This window comes from Macaca mulatta, chromosome 11, assembly GCF_049350105.2.
Source record: "Macaca mulatta isolate MMU2019108-1 chromosome 11, T2T-MMU8v2.0, whole genome shotgun sequence".
Classification (NCBI taxonomy): domain Eukaryota; kingdom Metazoa; phylum Chordata; class Mammalia; order Primates; family Cercopithecidae; genus Macaca; species Macaca mulatta.
Genome location: NC_133416.1, coordinates 110,757,920 through 110,769,157, shown reverse-complemented (window position 1 = coordinate 110,769,157; position 11,238 = coordinate 110,757,920). Strand labels below are relative to the sequence as shown.

The following is an 11,238-nucleotide window of genomic DNA, read 5'->3' as shown; positions in this document are numbered from 1 at the left end:
CCTGACCAACATGGTGAAACCTGGTCTCTACAAAAAACACAAAAATTAGCTGAGCCTGGGGGCGTGTGCCTGTAATCCCAGCTACTCAGGAGGCTGAGGCAGGAGAATCGCTTGAACCCAGGAGGCAGAGGTTGTAGTGAGCCAAGATCACGCCACTGCACTGCAGCCTGGGTGACAGAGTGAGATTCCATCTCAAGAAAAAACAAACAAACAAACAAACAAACAAAAAAGTGACCTCATGACCTCATGTTCAATAAAGTATGAAGTAAAAAATTAAGTCTCAGAAGATTACATTTAGCATGTCACCTTTTTATTAAAGTTAAGAAAAATTAAAATCAAACATACAGGTCAGGCACCGTGGCTCGTGCCTGTAATCTCTGCACTTTGGGAAGCCGAGGCGGGTGAATCACGAGGTCAGGAGTTTGAGACCAGCCTGGCCAATGTGGTGAAACCCGTCTCTACTAAAAATACAAAAAATTAGCTGGATGTCATGGCAGGCACCTGTAATCCCAGCTACTTGGGAGGCTGAGGCAGGAGAATCGCTTGAACCTGGGAGGCAGAGGTTGCAGTGAGCTGAGATTGCATCACTGCACTCCAGCCCTGGTGACAGAATGAGACTCCATCTCAATAATAATAATAATAATAATAATAATAATAATTAAACATACAATTTTAGGGATGTACATACATGACATAAGACTATATTTTAAAAAGTAAAGGTGTGATGAAGACAAGATTCAGTATAATGATTATTTCAGATGGGGAGAGGCGTGGGAACAGAACTTAGGAAACACACAGGTAGATGTAGCTTGTCAATATTCAAGTTCATGTATTGGATGATGGTTGATATGTGTTTTTCCTTATTAAAATAATGAATAAATAAGAACCAAGCATAATATTAATCCAAGCCTGTGCAATTGATTTTACACACTCATGCGCGCGCGCACACACACACACACGTGCACAGACACATGTCTAGAGATGGACTGCCTAAACTCAAATTCTCGCTCTGCACTCAATTTCTTTGTACTTTGCCTCCCTCCTTTGTAATATGGAGGTGATAATAATTATGTTTATTACATCATGGTAAACATTAAATGAATTAATACATTTGAAGTCCTTAGACCTCTGTTTGATGTGTATGAGGGGATCCATAAATGTCAGCAATCATTATTCTTACCTCTGAGAGAGAACAGAACTTTTGGACGTCCTGCGCTTCTGTTTCATTTTGCTCTATTTGTACTCGTGCTTGCCTTCTTCACTTTTCTGAGATAAAGAAGTACTCCTCCCCCTCTTTAAGGCCCACCCCTTCACTCAAACTCTGAATCTCATCCCCTTCCATTATCTCAATGTCCTCATTCCATAAAATGCCCTGCTCTCTCTTGCTTCCTCAATCCCCTTAGATCCATAAAGATTTGGCCAGGAAAGCAGAAACCACTCTAGGCATTTCAAGCAAGGAGAGATATAATACAGGGACTTGGAGGCTCACAAAACTGTTGGAAAGGCTGGGTGTGGGAGGGGGGCAAAGGCCAGAAAAGCCATTACTAGCTTTCAGAAAAACAGTATATCCAGAAATCATAGGAAATTGCCACCGATGATCTCAGTAGTTGAATTACCCAAGTAGATGATTCACAGGAAGATGCCTGGAGGTCTGATAAACTTTATGCTGATCCTTTGCCATTCTTTGTTGCCACAGAGGCAATAATGACTTCTACTTGTCTTCTGTCTTTCAATTTTGTGCCAGTGCCTCTCACTGGTGAACTCTAAATGGACACCTTCTAAGGGACTCTGAGAGGTGTAGTTACCAGGCATCCAGCCCCTGAGACAGAGAAAAACATAGAAGGATTGGAGATGAATGCTGCTTGTCAATAAAATAAAATGTAAACAGTATATGGTACACTCTTCCCCTCTACTGCATTCTTCCATCTGTATTTTAACATGCGCAGACCTTTTACCTCTTCAGCAAACCTTTCTTTATTCCATTTTTCTTTCCAGCTAGCAGCTTAGATATCTCTCTTCTGCTTTACTAGAATTCTTTTTGGAAAGAATGCACATTCCATTTTCACTTTCTCACCTCCCAGTTTTTCTTCATCTTGTGTTCATCTGGCTTCTGTCCCACAATCTCCCTGTGAATGTGGAAAAGGTTATAAGTGATCTCTTGTGGTTTAATCTACTAAATACTTCTAAGGCTTTAACTTAAGCTTTTTTCTCTGCAGCATTGGATATTGGTGACTACTCTCTTCTTCATAAAGTTGTTTCTTCCTTTAGTGTCTGTAAAAACTGGTATACTGGTATAATTTTCTTTTTACAAATTCATAATAGAAATACAGCCACAAATCTCCCTTTTTCAAATACAACTGCCTCATGCTTAATTAACAGGAAATCCATTATCTTTTTCTTGAAGCCGCCAACTTTATATTATCCAACTATTCTGAAGGCTTACAAACCCTAAGTTGGGGGATACCTCATGTCTGCTTAACCCATTACTGCTATTGCTTCTAGCAGCCCCATGACATGTTTGTTAGAGATTGTAGCTATAAAGAATTGCTTTAGTTCTTCCAAGGAGGATGAGGTCAGTCCTTCAGAAGGAAGGGCTAAAGGAGGTTGAGGATTCCACAGCTTTGGCTTCCAAGGTTGTAGCACTCCCCTTTCAGTCCTCTCTACAGCCACTTCTCAGCACTTCTATACAGGAGAGGCTTAGGAATTGCCAAAAGATTATGGTTGTGTTTGATTATGGCCGCAGTTTTGTGTTGGTAATGCTCTTGCAAGTCACCACTTTCTTGGTGTCAGCAAGTTCTAGAATTACTGAACCAGATTGTTTCTGATGTATTTTAGTTCTATGGAAGTCAAACCACAGTTTTCTCTTTCTTCCAAGGAATATGATAGTAGGGATCCCTTGGTTTAATAGGTGTTTTTTTTTTTTTTTTTTCATAAATCTTAAGAACTCAAACTATCTGATTTGCAATAACTACCCCAGACAATGGAACCACTCATCAATCCTTCTGAAGGAGGCTATCTTTGAGATTTTCTGGAAAATTCTATTTCTTCCTCTTCTGTGCTAGAGCTGGAAGTTGTCGTTACTAAAGGAAACATAAATCAAAAACACCAAGTTTTATTTCTAACAAAATGAAATACCATACCCTTCAGATTCATTCATTCATTCAGAAAATTGTAATTGAGAATGAGCATTGGGTCAGGCACTATACTAAGCCCTGGGGAAAGGGTAGTGAATACAATTTAAAAAAATCCCCCTGCTTTCATGGGGTTTTCTTCCTAGCCGAAAGAGACAGACAATCGCCAAATTTAAAAGGTAGACAATACAGCATGTTAGACAGTAATAAACACTATATAATAAATAAAATAAAAAGGGGTGCAACATATAGGAGAAACTAGAATTTTAAGGGTGGTAAGGGAAGGCCTTGCTGATGAGGTGGCATTTATTGGGATGGAAGTTTAAAAGACGGGGAGTCATCTGGGCACCAAGGGCTTCTTTTGGAGAGTGACATGAGCAAACGGAGAAAAGGAGAAAGGTCATAATGAGATTGGTCCTTCTGTCTCAAATGCAGTGGTGGTCATCAGGCTACAGACGTTGGGGTTGGTTTCTTGCCAAGAGCTTGTGGCAGCCTTCTCTTTGACCCCAGCTGTTGGACATGTGAAGTCTGGGGGAGGGATGGTCTCATCCTTTTTGCCCACTTCTTACTCCTTATTGAGTTCATCTTTAAGGTGTTGTCTCCAAAGTGCCATCCTCTACGCTATTATCTTTTCGTTCTGTATATTTTCCCTGGCTGCTGTCATTTATGGCCATTGCTTCAATTGACATCTATATATTAAATATTCCTAAGCCTAAACCTCAGCCGAGTTCTGTTTCCTGAGAGCGACACCCATACCTTTCCCTTTACCTGACATTACCACTTAGCGAGCCAAAGACATTTCAAACTCAAGATGTGCAGATCTAAATCACCCCCCAACCACCCTTACTCTTGTGTTCCTCTCTCAGAGAATGGTCCCATCATCTACTTTGTTGCTTAAGTTAGAAAACGGAGGCTCATCATTGACTCTCATCTTTGACATGTAACCAGTCCCCACAACCACTCCCAATCCAACCAACCACCTCCAATCCAACCAACCTACCAACTATCAATCAATTCATTCTTACAATTCTTTATTATTAGCCAGGCATGATGGTTCATGCCTGTAATCCTAGCACTTTGGGAGGTCAAGGCAGGAGGACTGCTTGCAGCCAGGAGTTCCAAGACCAGCTTGGGCAACATAGCAAGAGATCATCTCTACAAATAATAAAAAATAATTTGCTGGAGGTGGTGACATATGCCTATGGTCCTGGCTATTCTGGAGCCTAAGGTGAGAGGGTCACTTGAGAACAGGCAGTCTAGGTTGTGGTGAGCTGAGATAGTGTCACTGCACTCCAGCCTGGGTAGCAAAGTAAGAACCCATCTAAAAATAAAAAGTTTCTTATTATCTCACAGATCTACTTCTCTCCATTCCCACTGCTATTTGCAGAGTTCATGTCCTCAACATGTCTTGCCTAGATTATTTCTATGGCTTCATATAGCATCTCATCCTCCAGCTTTGCCTCTCTCCAATCCATTCTCCAGGAGATAGCTCTTTTGATTTTTTTGAAGAATAAATCTGATATATTACCTCCCTACTTAAAACCCTTTGAAGAGTCTCTCTTGCCCTTAGAATAACATATAACCTCCTTAGCCTGACACACAAGGCTCCCATGATCTACTGACTTCTGTAGCCTCATTCTTGTGCTTTCTCCACGCTTATATTTTATACTTCAGTCTTGAATGTCTCACAGTTCCCTGAATGGGCCTACCATACCCAGTCTTGTTATAACACTATTCTTTCCATTTGAGGAAACTTTCCTTCCCCTTTATTATGTGAACTGCACCAAGCTGTCAGGATTTAGCTTCTCGATCCCTCCTTTCTGGGAAGATTACTCCAAAATGTTGGCCTGCCATAGTCTCCCACATTCTGGCAGAGGATACAAGTCTCTTGGGTCAGAGACAAAGGAAGGATTACTGTTCAAAGAAATAACAGTTGCCAAAGTATCGCTGCTTTCTTGCCCTGATTTCCTGAGCTCAATCTCCACAGGTTGAGATAATAAGGGCCAGGTGATACTTGCACGTGTTGTGGTTGTATTACAGGAAAGGAACCCCGAGCTTAGAGAACCTGAATCTTTCTTATTGGGTTGCAAACAAACACCCCAGGGAAAGATATTATCTGTATCATACTGAACAGTAAACAGACTGGCCTTTTCTTCTCAGGGGAAATCCTATTTCTGTCTTGCCAGGCTGTTGGCTATACAAACATTTATGAAAAGATAGTCTGAGCAAAAGGGTAGTTAGTGCTTCTGCTTGCAAGACATGCAGAGATGTGAGAGGCCCATATAGAATTGTGTCACCCCACTTATTACCAGTTACTGTAATTGCTTACTCATTCACATTTTCTCCAATCATATGGTAAGTTTCTTGAAGAAAGAAGACAGTCTCCTTTCATTGCTGTATCTTTAGGACAGTGACGTGGGCATAGTAAATGCAAAGTAAATATTTGTGGAATGAATGAATGAACTCATTCATTCTACTTGTGACACAAGATTGGGACTGAAGATCCATGCCCAGCTCTTTATATCCGAGGCTAGAGTCATACCCAGAAAGCAGTACTGAGGATTCCTTTTATGGGTCATGGATCCCGTGAGTCTCACTTGGCATGTAGTTGACAGCATAATTGCAGAAATAGGAAAACAGTGGTAGTTACCATGTATCTCAACATTTTCTTCCCTTTCTTCTCTTCCAAAGCATGTAAGCATGTGAGCCTCAGAAGAATTTCTGTGGTATTTATTTGAATTTAACTCTACCTTTAGGCAGTGATTGGCAGGTATTTTTGGTTTATGAAACAATTTTAAATTGCCATCCAATAATTTTGATAAGACAATAATGCCCACAAGAATGTAAGTTCAATGAGGATAAGTATTTTCAGAGATATAGGTCCTGAATCTATTTTTGTTGATTGAATTGAAGAATTTAATTTGTTGAGCACTCACTGTATGCCTAAGCATGGGGCTAAGCGCTTAATATACTTCATTTAATTTGTACAATGACCGCACGAAGCAGGTAGTATATTATCCCCATTTTGCAGATGAGGAAGCTGAGGCTTAGAGAAATTAAGACTTGCCCAAGACTGCACTACTGGTAAGTGCTGGGCTAGTGTTTAAACCTAGGCAGTGACTCCACACAAAGCATTTCTCTGCCCATGAAAGTGCTGTTGTTGAAAGGTTATCTTTATCAAGAAGAAGGAGAATAGCATATAAACCTATGTTATGCATTTTTAGTGGATTGTAATCTGGCTTGAAAATTTGTAGCTTGGTGAATATTGTGTGAATCATCAAAATCAAGTTGCAGACATTTGACCATTTTTGACCAACAAAAATGTCAATTTCATATATTTCAACATAAAATATGTGCTGCAAACGCTATCTGAGAAAATGTTGCTTTCAAAAGTAGCTTCAGAACATTAACTATCTTGAGTACAGTGTGTGCTTTGGTTCCCCAGACCATGCCTGGCATGGCAGTTTTACTGTTTACGTAGAGCCGGGGGTCATCCAGAGGACATTTTTGTGGAAAATTGGGACCAGAGAGAGAATGTGTCTGAGCTGAGACCCATAAGGACCAAAAGCACAATGGATGAGAGCAACCAGAAAGACCACAGTAGCTGTTGAAGATACTGAACCAGAGAGAATCAGATTAGCTGGAAGGTCTTCTGGGGTACTAGCAATATTCAACTTTATACTGCCAGAATGAATTCCTGTCTGGAAAGGGACAACATAAGAAAATTCAAGTTCCCCAAAACGAATTTGCTGTTTTCAGCAATGACGAATTCCCATAGTATTTGGTAAGTATAGCAATTATTGAGTTAGAGGACATAACCACCATTGTTGCAAAAAGTTAATGCTCTTGGCTAAATATTCATTTATATCGTTAGTATTATGAAATGCAGCCAGAGAATGTTTAGAAACTCACTCTGTTGGTGGAACGAGTCTGAAAGGAATCACATTCTGTCAAGGACTGAACTGTAGGGTGAACTTTTGTGTGATTGGCATTGGTTCCAGTCATGCCAGCAGAAACACAATTCCCCGTTGTCTCTGTGATCCGTGCTTCACCTTGCCTGTGGGGCAGGGGCATTTTGATGTGACCTCTTTGAAGACTCGACTCTGTGTCTGCCGCTGTTGTTAGAGGAGGCTGGCAAGCCTGACACTTCTGTAACGGTTACGGCGGTCATCCTCATTTTTCTATATTTCATCATACAGTTAGTAGGTCACACATACTAATGGTAATTTAATAAGCATATCATGCAAATGGCACAGGACAGTGTTTGATTTTGTCATGGAGGTCATAGATCTGAGAGTCAAAAATATTCTACATAATTGTGTCAGAAGTTGAGAATTAAACAAAGTAAAATAGAGCTATTTTTCTTTCTTATTAAATTTTCTTTAGTTTAGAACATTATTTGTGATATATACTGCCAATCAAATACATGTTTTTTTCCAGATGGCACAATATTATTTTATAATTTTCTTGTATAAAATGTTTTAAATACAAAGTAGCTATAAAAGAGAAAGTAAAATGGTCACCATTCAGGGACAACCATAATCAATATTTTGTACATATTTCTAATCAAAGCGTATAAATAAGTCAATTTCTAAAACACATTGAGATCATACCATACACACTTTTGGTATCTAGATTGTTTCCACTTTGTATGTTATAAACATTTTCCCATGTTTATAACGGCTGCACGGAATCCATCATGCAGATGGGTGTGAAAAATTATGGAGCTTTTTATACACAGGGTGTAGGGGGAAGCACCAGGAGTTAGAGTCAGAAGACGTAGCTTTAAACTTTTGTCCTTTGAGTGTCTCAGTTTCTTCAACTATAAAATGGAGATATTAACATTTGCCTGGCTGCCTTGCATAAAAGTTAGGTGAGTTTCTTTGAGGCATAGAGCAGGACATGATAGCAAGGAATTTTTATTTAAAGGTGTGTATATGTGACATGTTAAGGCTTTACAGATAGGCCATCGCACCAGAGTCTGCCTTAATCATTTGGTCTTAAAAACAGAAAAAAGCCAACAAAGATTGTAATCGAAGTTATATGTAAACTGTCATCCCACAATGCTTCATAATGCAGTTTTTAAAGTTTAGGTTAAAGCAAAACTCTTAAAGAACCAGCATGCCCTTTTAGAAGGGATTTGTCTTCAGTGAAGAACCTGTGTTACCAACTGAAGCATCAATCTGGAAATATTGCCAGGGCCTTCCTTGGTCTTTAAACAAAATCACTGATGGGCTTTAATACTGGGTGGGAATTTTGAGAGGTCTCTCCGATTCTAGGAATTAATATATTTTGATGAATGCGAATTTTTAATATTTACCAGGTTAATATTCTCTTACCCAAAATGTAATGAAAAGGACTTGCTACTCAAACCTCTGAAATCATGAGCAGGGAGGAAATTCAGTGATCTCAATATCTCTGGTTCCAAGACCCAACTCTTTGCTTTCTTTTGACAACAGAAGACTCAGATTAGAAAACTGTTCTGAAGGGAAACAGCCCTTGACTCTGTGCTACTGCTATATGCAGGCTTCATGGATTATCCTAACATTCTGACAGGAGGGTAGGGCTAGTAAGAAATTGTGCTCTCCTTACCACACGCACAATTTTAGGCCCCTTTTTGATCACAACTCAGGATGTGGCAGGGTTTATAAAAAGAAAAAAAGATTAAAAAAATGGAGGCTTAAGTTCTCTACACTGCTGCCCAGCCTAAAAGTTAGCTGGCACATTATTTTTAATGTCATCAAGAAACTCTCTTGTGGGGAATATATATGCATCAATTTTCATTGCAGAGAAAGACAATTTTAGGACTAGGTTACAGATCCTTCAACTTGGAGGAGATGAACTTGATAGATTCTGCCTCATTAGTCTTACAGTGATGTTTCCCCCCTTTTCTTTTCAAAATATGTCCCCTGGAATTGTTGGGCAATGTGGGAAAATATTGTGACAAACATTCCTGTTTATGTGTGTCATGGGGGCGACTGTTTTGTTTGCATCGCTTCTTGCCTCTGCCCCTCCTTTTCATGGTCAGCAGTTCCCTGACAGCTCAGATTCCTCTGCTGACATCTGTTATAATGAGAGCTCTGGCGGGAATAGATTTGCAAAATGATGGGCTCACAATAGGACGGAGCTGTTCCCCAAACTTTCCTTGAGGTAAGCAGATGGGGTCTGAAAATAGAGCATTTGAACCAATTAGGTCTAGGTGAACGAATTTATTCAGCACACACTGAAGAGTGATTCTGCACCCAACTTCTTTCCCTATCTCCTTCACCCCTCACCTCCCCCATCTCACCAATAGGAGGGTTTCCGATGGCGTGGGTTTTATCCCCCCTGAACACTTGCTGGGAGACAGGCCCTTCCAGTTCCTAAAGCAGAAGCATGCTGGGTATTTACCCTGTGCCAACCGTCTGAATAACAGAGAAAACCCACCCCTCATGCCTCATAATGAGAAGCTGGGGCAACACATGGGGCTTTCCCACTCGTCACAAATGATGGCTGTTTGTGCTAGTTAACCTTTTCTAAGCCTGGGTCAGCTCCTGCTGGGAGGCAGGGGCGATCTGGAGAGAGTGAAAGCCTGGCAGACCCCAAAGTCTCCAGCACACTTTGGCCCCCAACACATGCCACTGCCTTTGCAGAATACCAAACCATCCCACATCACGCTCTTCATAAGTCAGCCGGGCTCCATGTGCAGCTGACAGTTCGGATTCCAGAGGAGAACTGCCTCCAGGAACACTCTGCAGATACTTCCTGGTAACTTTTATTTTCTGGCACAGCTTATCTTCTCTTTTCAGAGGAATCTCTAAAAAAGGATGAAATGGAAATTTTCCCATCCTGGGCCTTATTATTTTCAGCAGTCTCCACTAGCTGTTTAAAGAGAAGACTTCTTTGTAGTTTCAAAGCCTAAAGTCAAGTCAGTAATACACATTTTAATAACTTGTGCCTTAAGCGTATTGACTGAAGCAAAATGAAGACAGGGCGATTAAGAAATACACTTCTAAGTCCCATTCTTTGGGTATCTGGGGAGAATTTTGCAAGTGTCATGGGGGAATGCTATCTAATGAAGTATGGGGGAAGAAGGGCAGCTGAAAGGGAAATTTTGGAAATCTCTTTGGGGGTAAGGGGAACAAGTTCAAAAATGATGAAAATTCAAAGCCCAAGTGAGAGGTTGATTTTGTCTCACCATTGAAATAGCCAAACCTCATAAAAGGAATCAGATGTTGCAAATTGCAGGTTGAAATGATCAGTGGAAATGCATTTATCACAGCTGCCAGCGTTCTGAAGCGCCGAACTCATACCCTGTAACATACTCCAGAGAGACCTGAACAGTCTGTAGAGCTCAAATTCTCAAATCCCACCATCCCTGACTATCTCCTGCTGCCAGCTCAGACCTGTGGATTATTGTGCTAATTCAACACCATCTGCTTATAAGGTGGTATTGTTCAGAATGGTGTGTTTATGTGGCAACGGGTATCCTGAGAAGGGAGGAGGAGCTGACGCACAGTTGAAATAGTTCATTAACCCCAAAAGCAGTTAGCTGTGAGAAGCTTAATGCAGAGCTGCTACAGCATTTACAGGAATAGACAAAGTCTAACATCTCAGGCATTACATGCTGAGGAAATCCACCTTTGAGTTAAATCCTTGCTTATTTAAAAGCAATCCTATGGGCTCCATTAGAATTTACTATTTGTGGCTATTAATAGTGGTAAAGAGAGGAGTAAAATAAGTGAAACCAAAGGTTGAGATCTTGTACTACTGTTCATTGGGATGATTTGACACCAGATGCTGACACGTGGACAGGATTCACCCCCTACTTTTAAGTCATGCCCAGGTACCTGGAGGATGGGCATTTATTGCTTTCCGTAAAACCATGGTATAGTTTGCAATGGTGTTTTTTTTGTTGTTGTTTTGGGTGCACACTGTTATACTACTTTGGGAACATTGAATGGTAGAAACAACATAGGTTCAGGGACCAAAAAGTTTGAATCTCTGCCCTACCCCTCACTGCCTGTGTGATTTTGAACATGTTTCTGAACTTCTCTGAGCCTTGGTTTCCTCATTGTCTAAAACATGGACAATACTTGTCCTGAACAGTTATTAGAGGATTAAGTAG

At 40.5% G+C, this 11,238-nt stretch overlaps 1 long non-coding RNA gene across 1 annotated transcript in view; it reads right to left on the bottom strand.

The window, feature by feature from the left end:
- Nucleotides 1-1,721: 1,721 nt before the first annotated feature.
- The window catches only part of LOC144333000 (uncharacterized), a 52,265-nt gene continuing 42,748 nt past the window's right edge, over nt 1,722-11,238 (bottom strand). Inside the window, exons 2-3 of the long non-coding RNA XR_013401289.1 lie at nt 2,075-2,126; nt 1,722-1,819 (exon numbers count right to left, since the gene is read on the bottom strand). This is a non-coding gene — a long non-coding RNA (uncharacterized LOC144333000). The remainder of the gene's footprint in view (nt 1,820-2,074; nt 2,127-11,238) is intronic.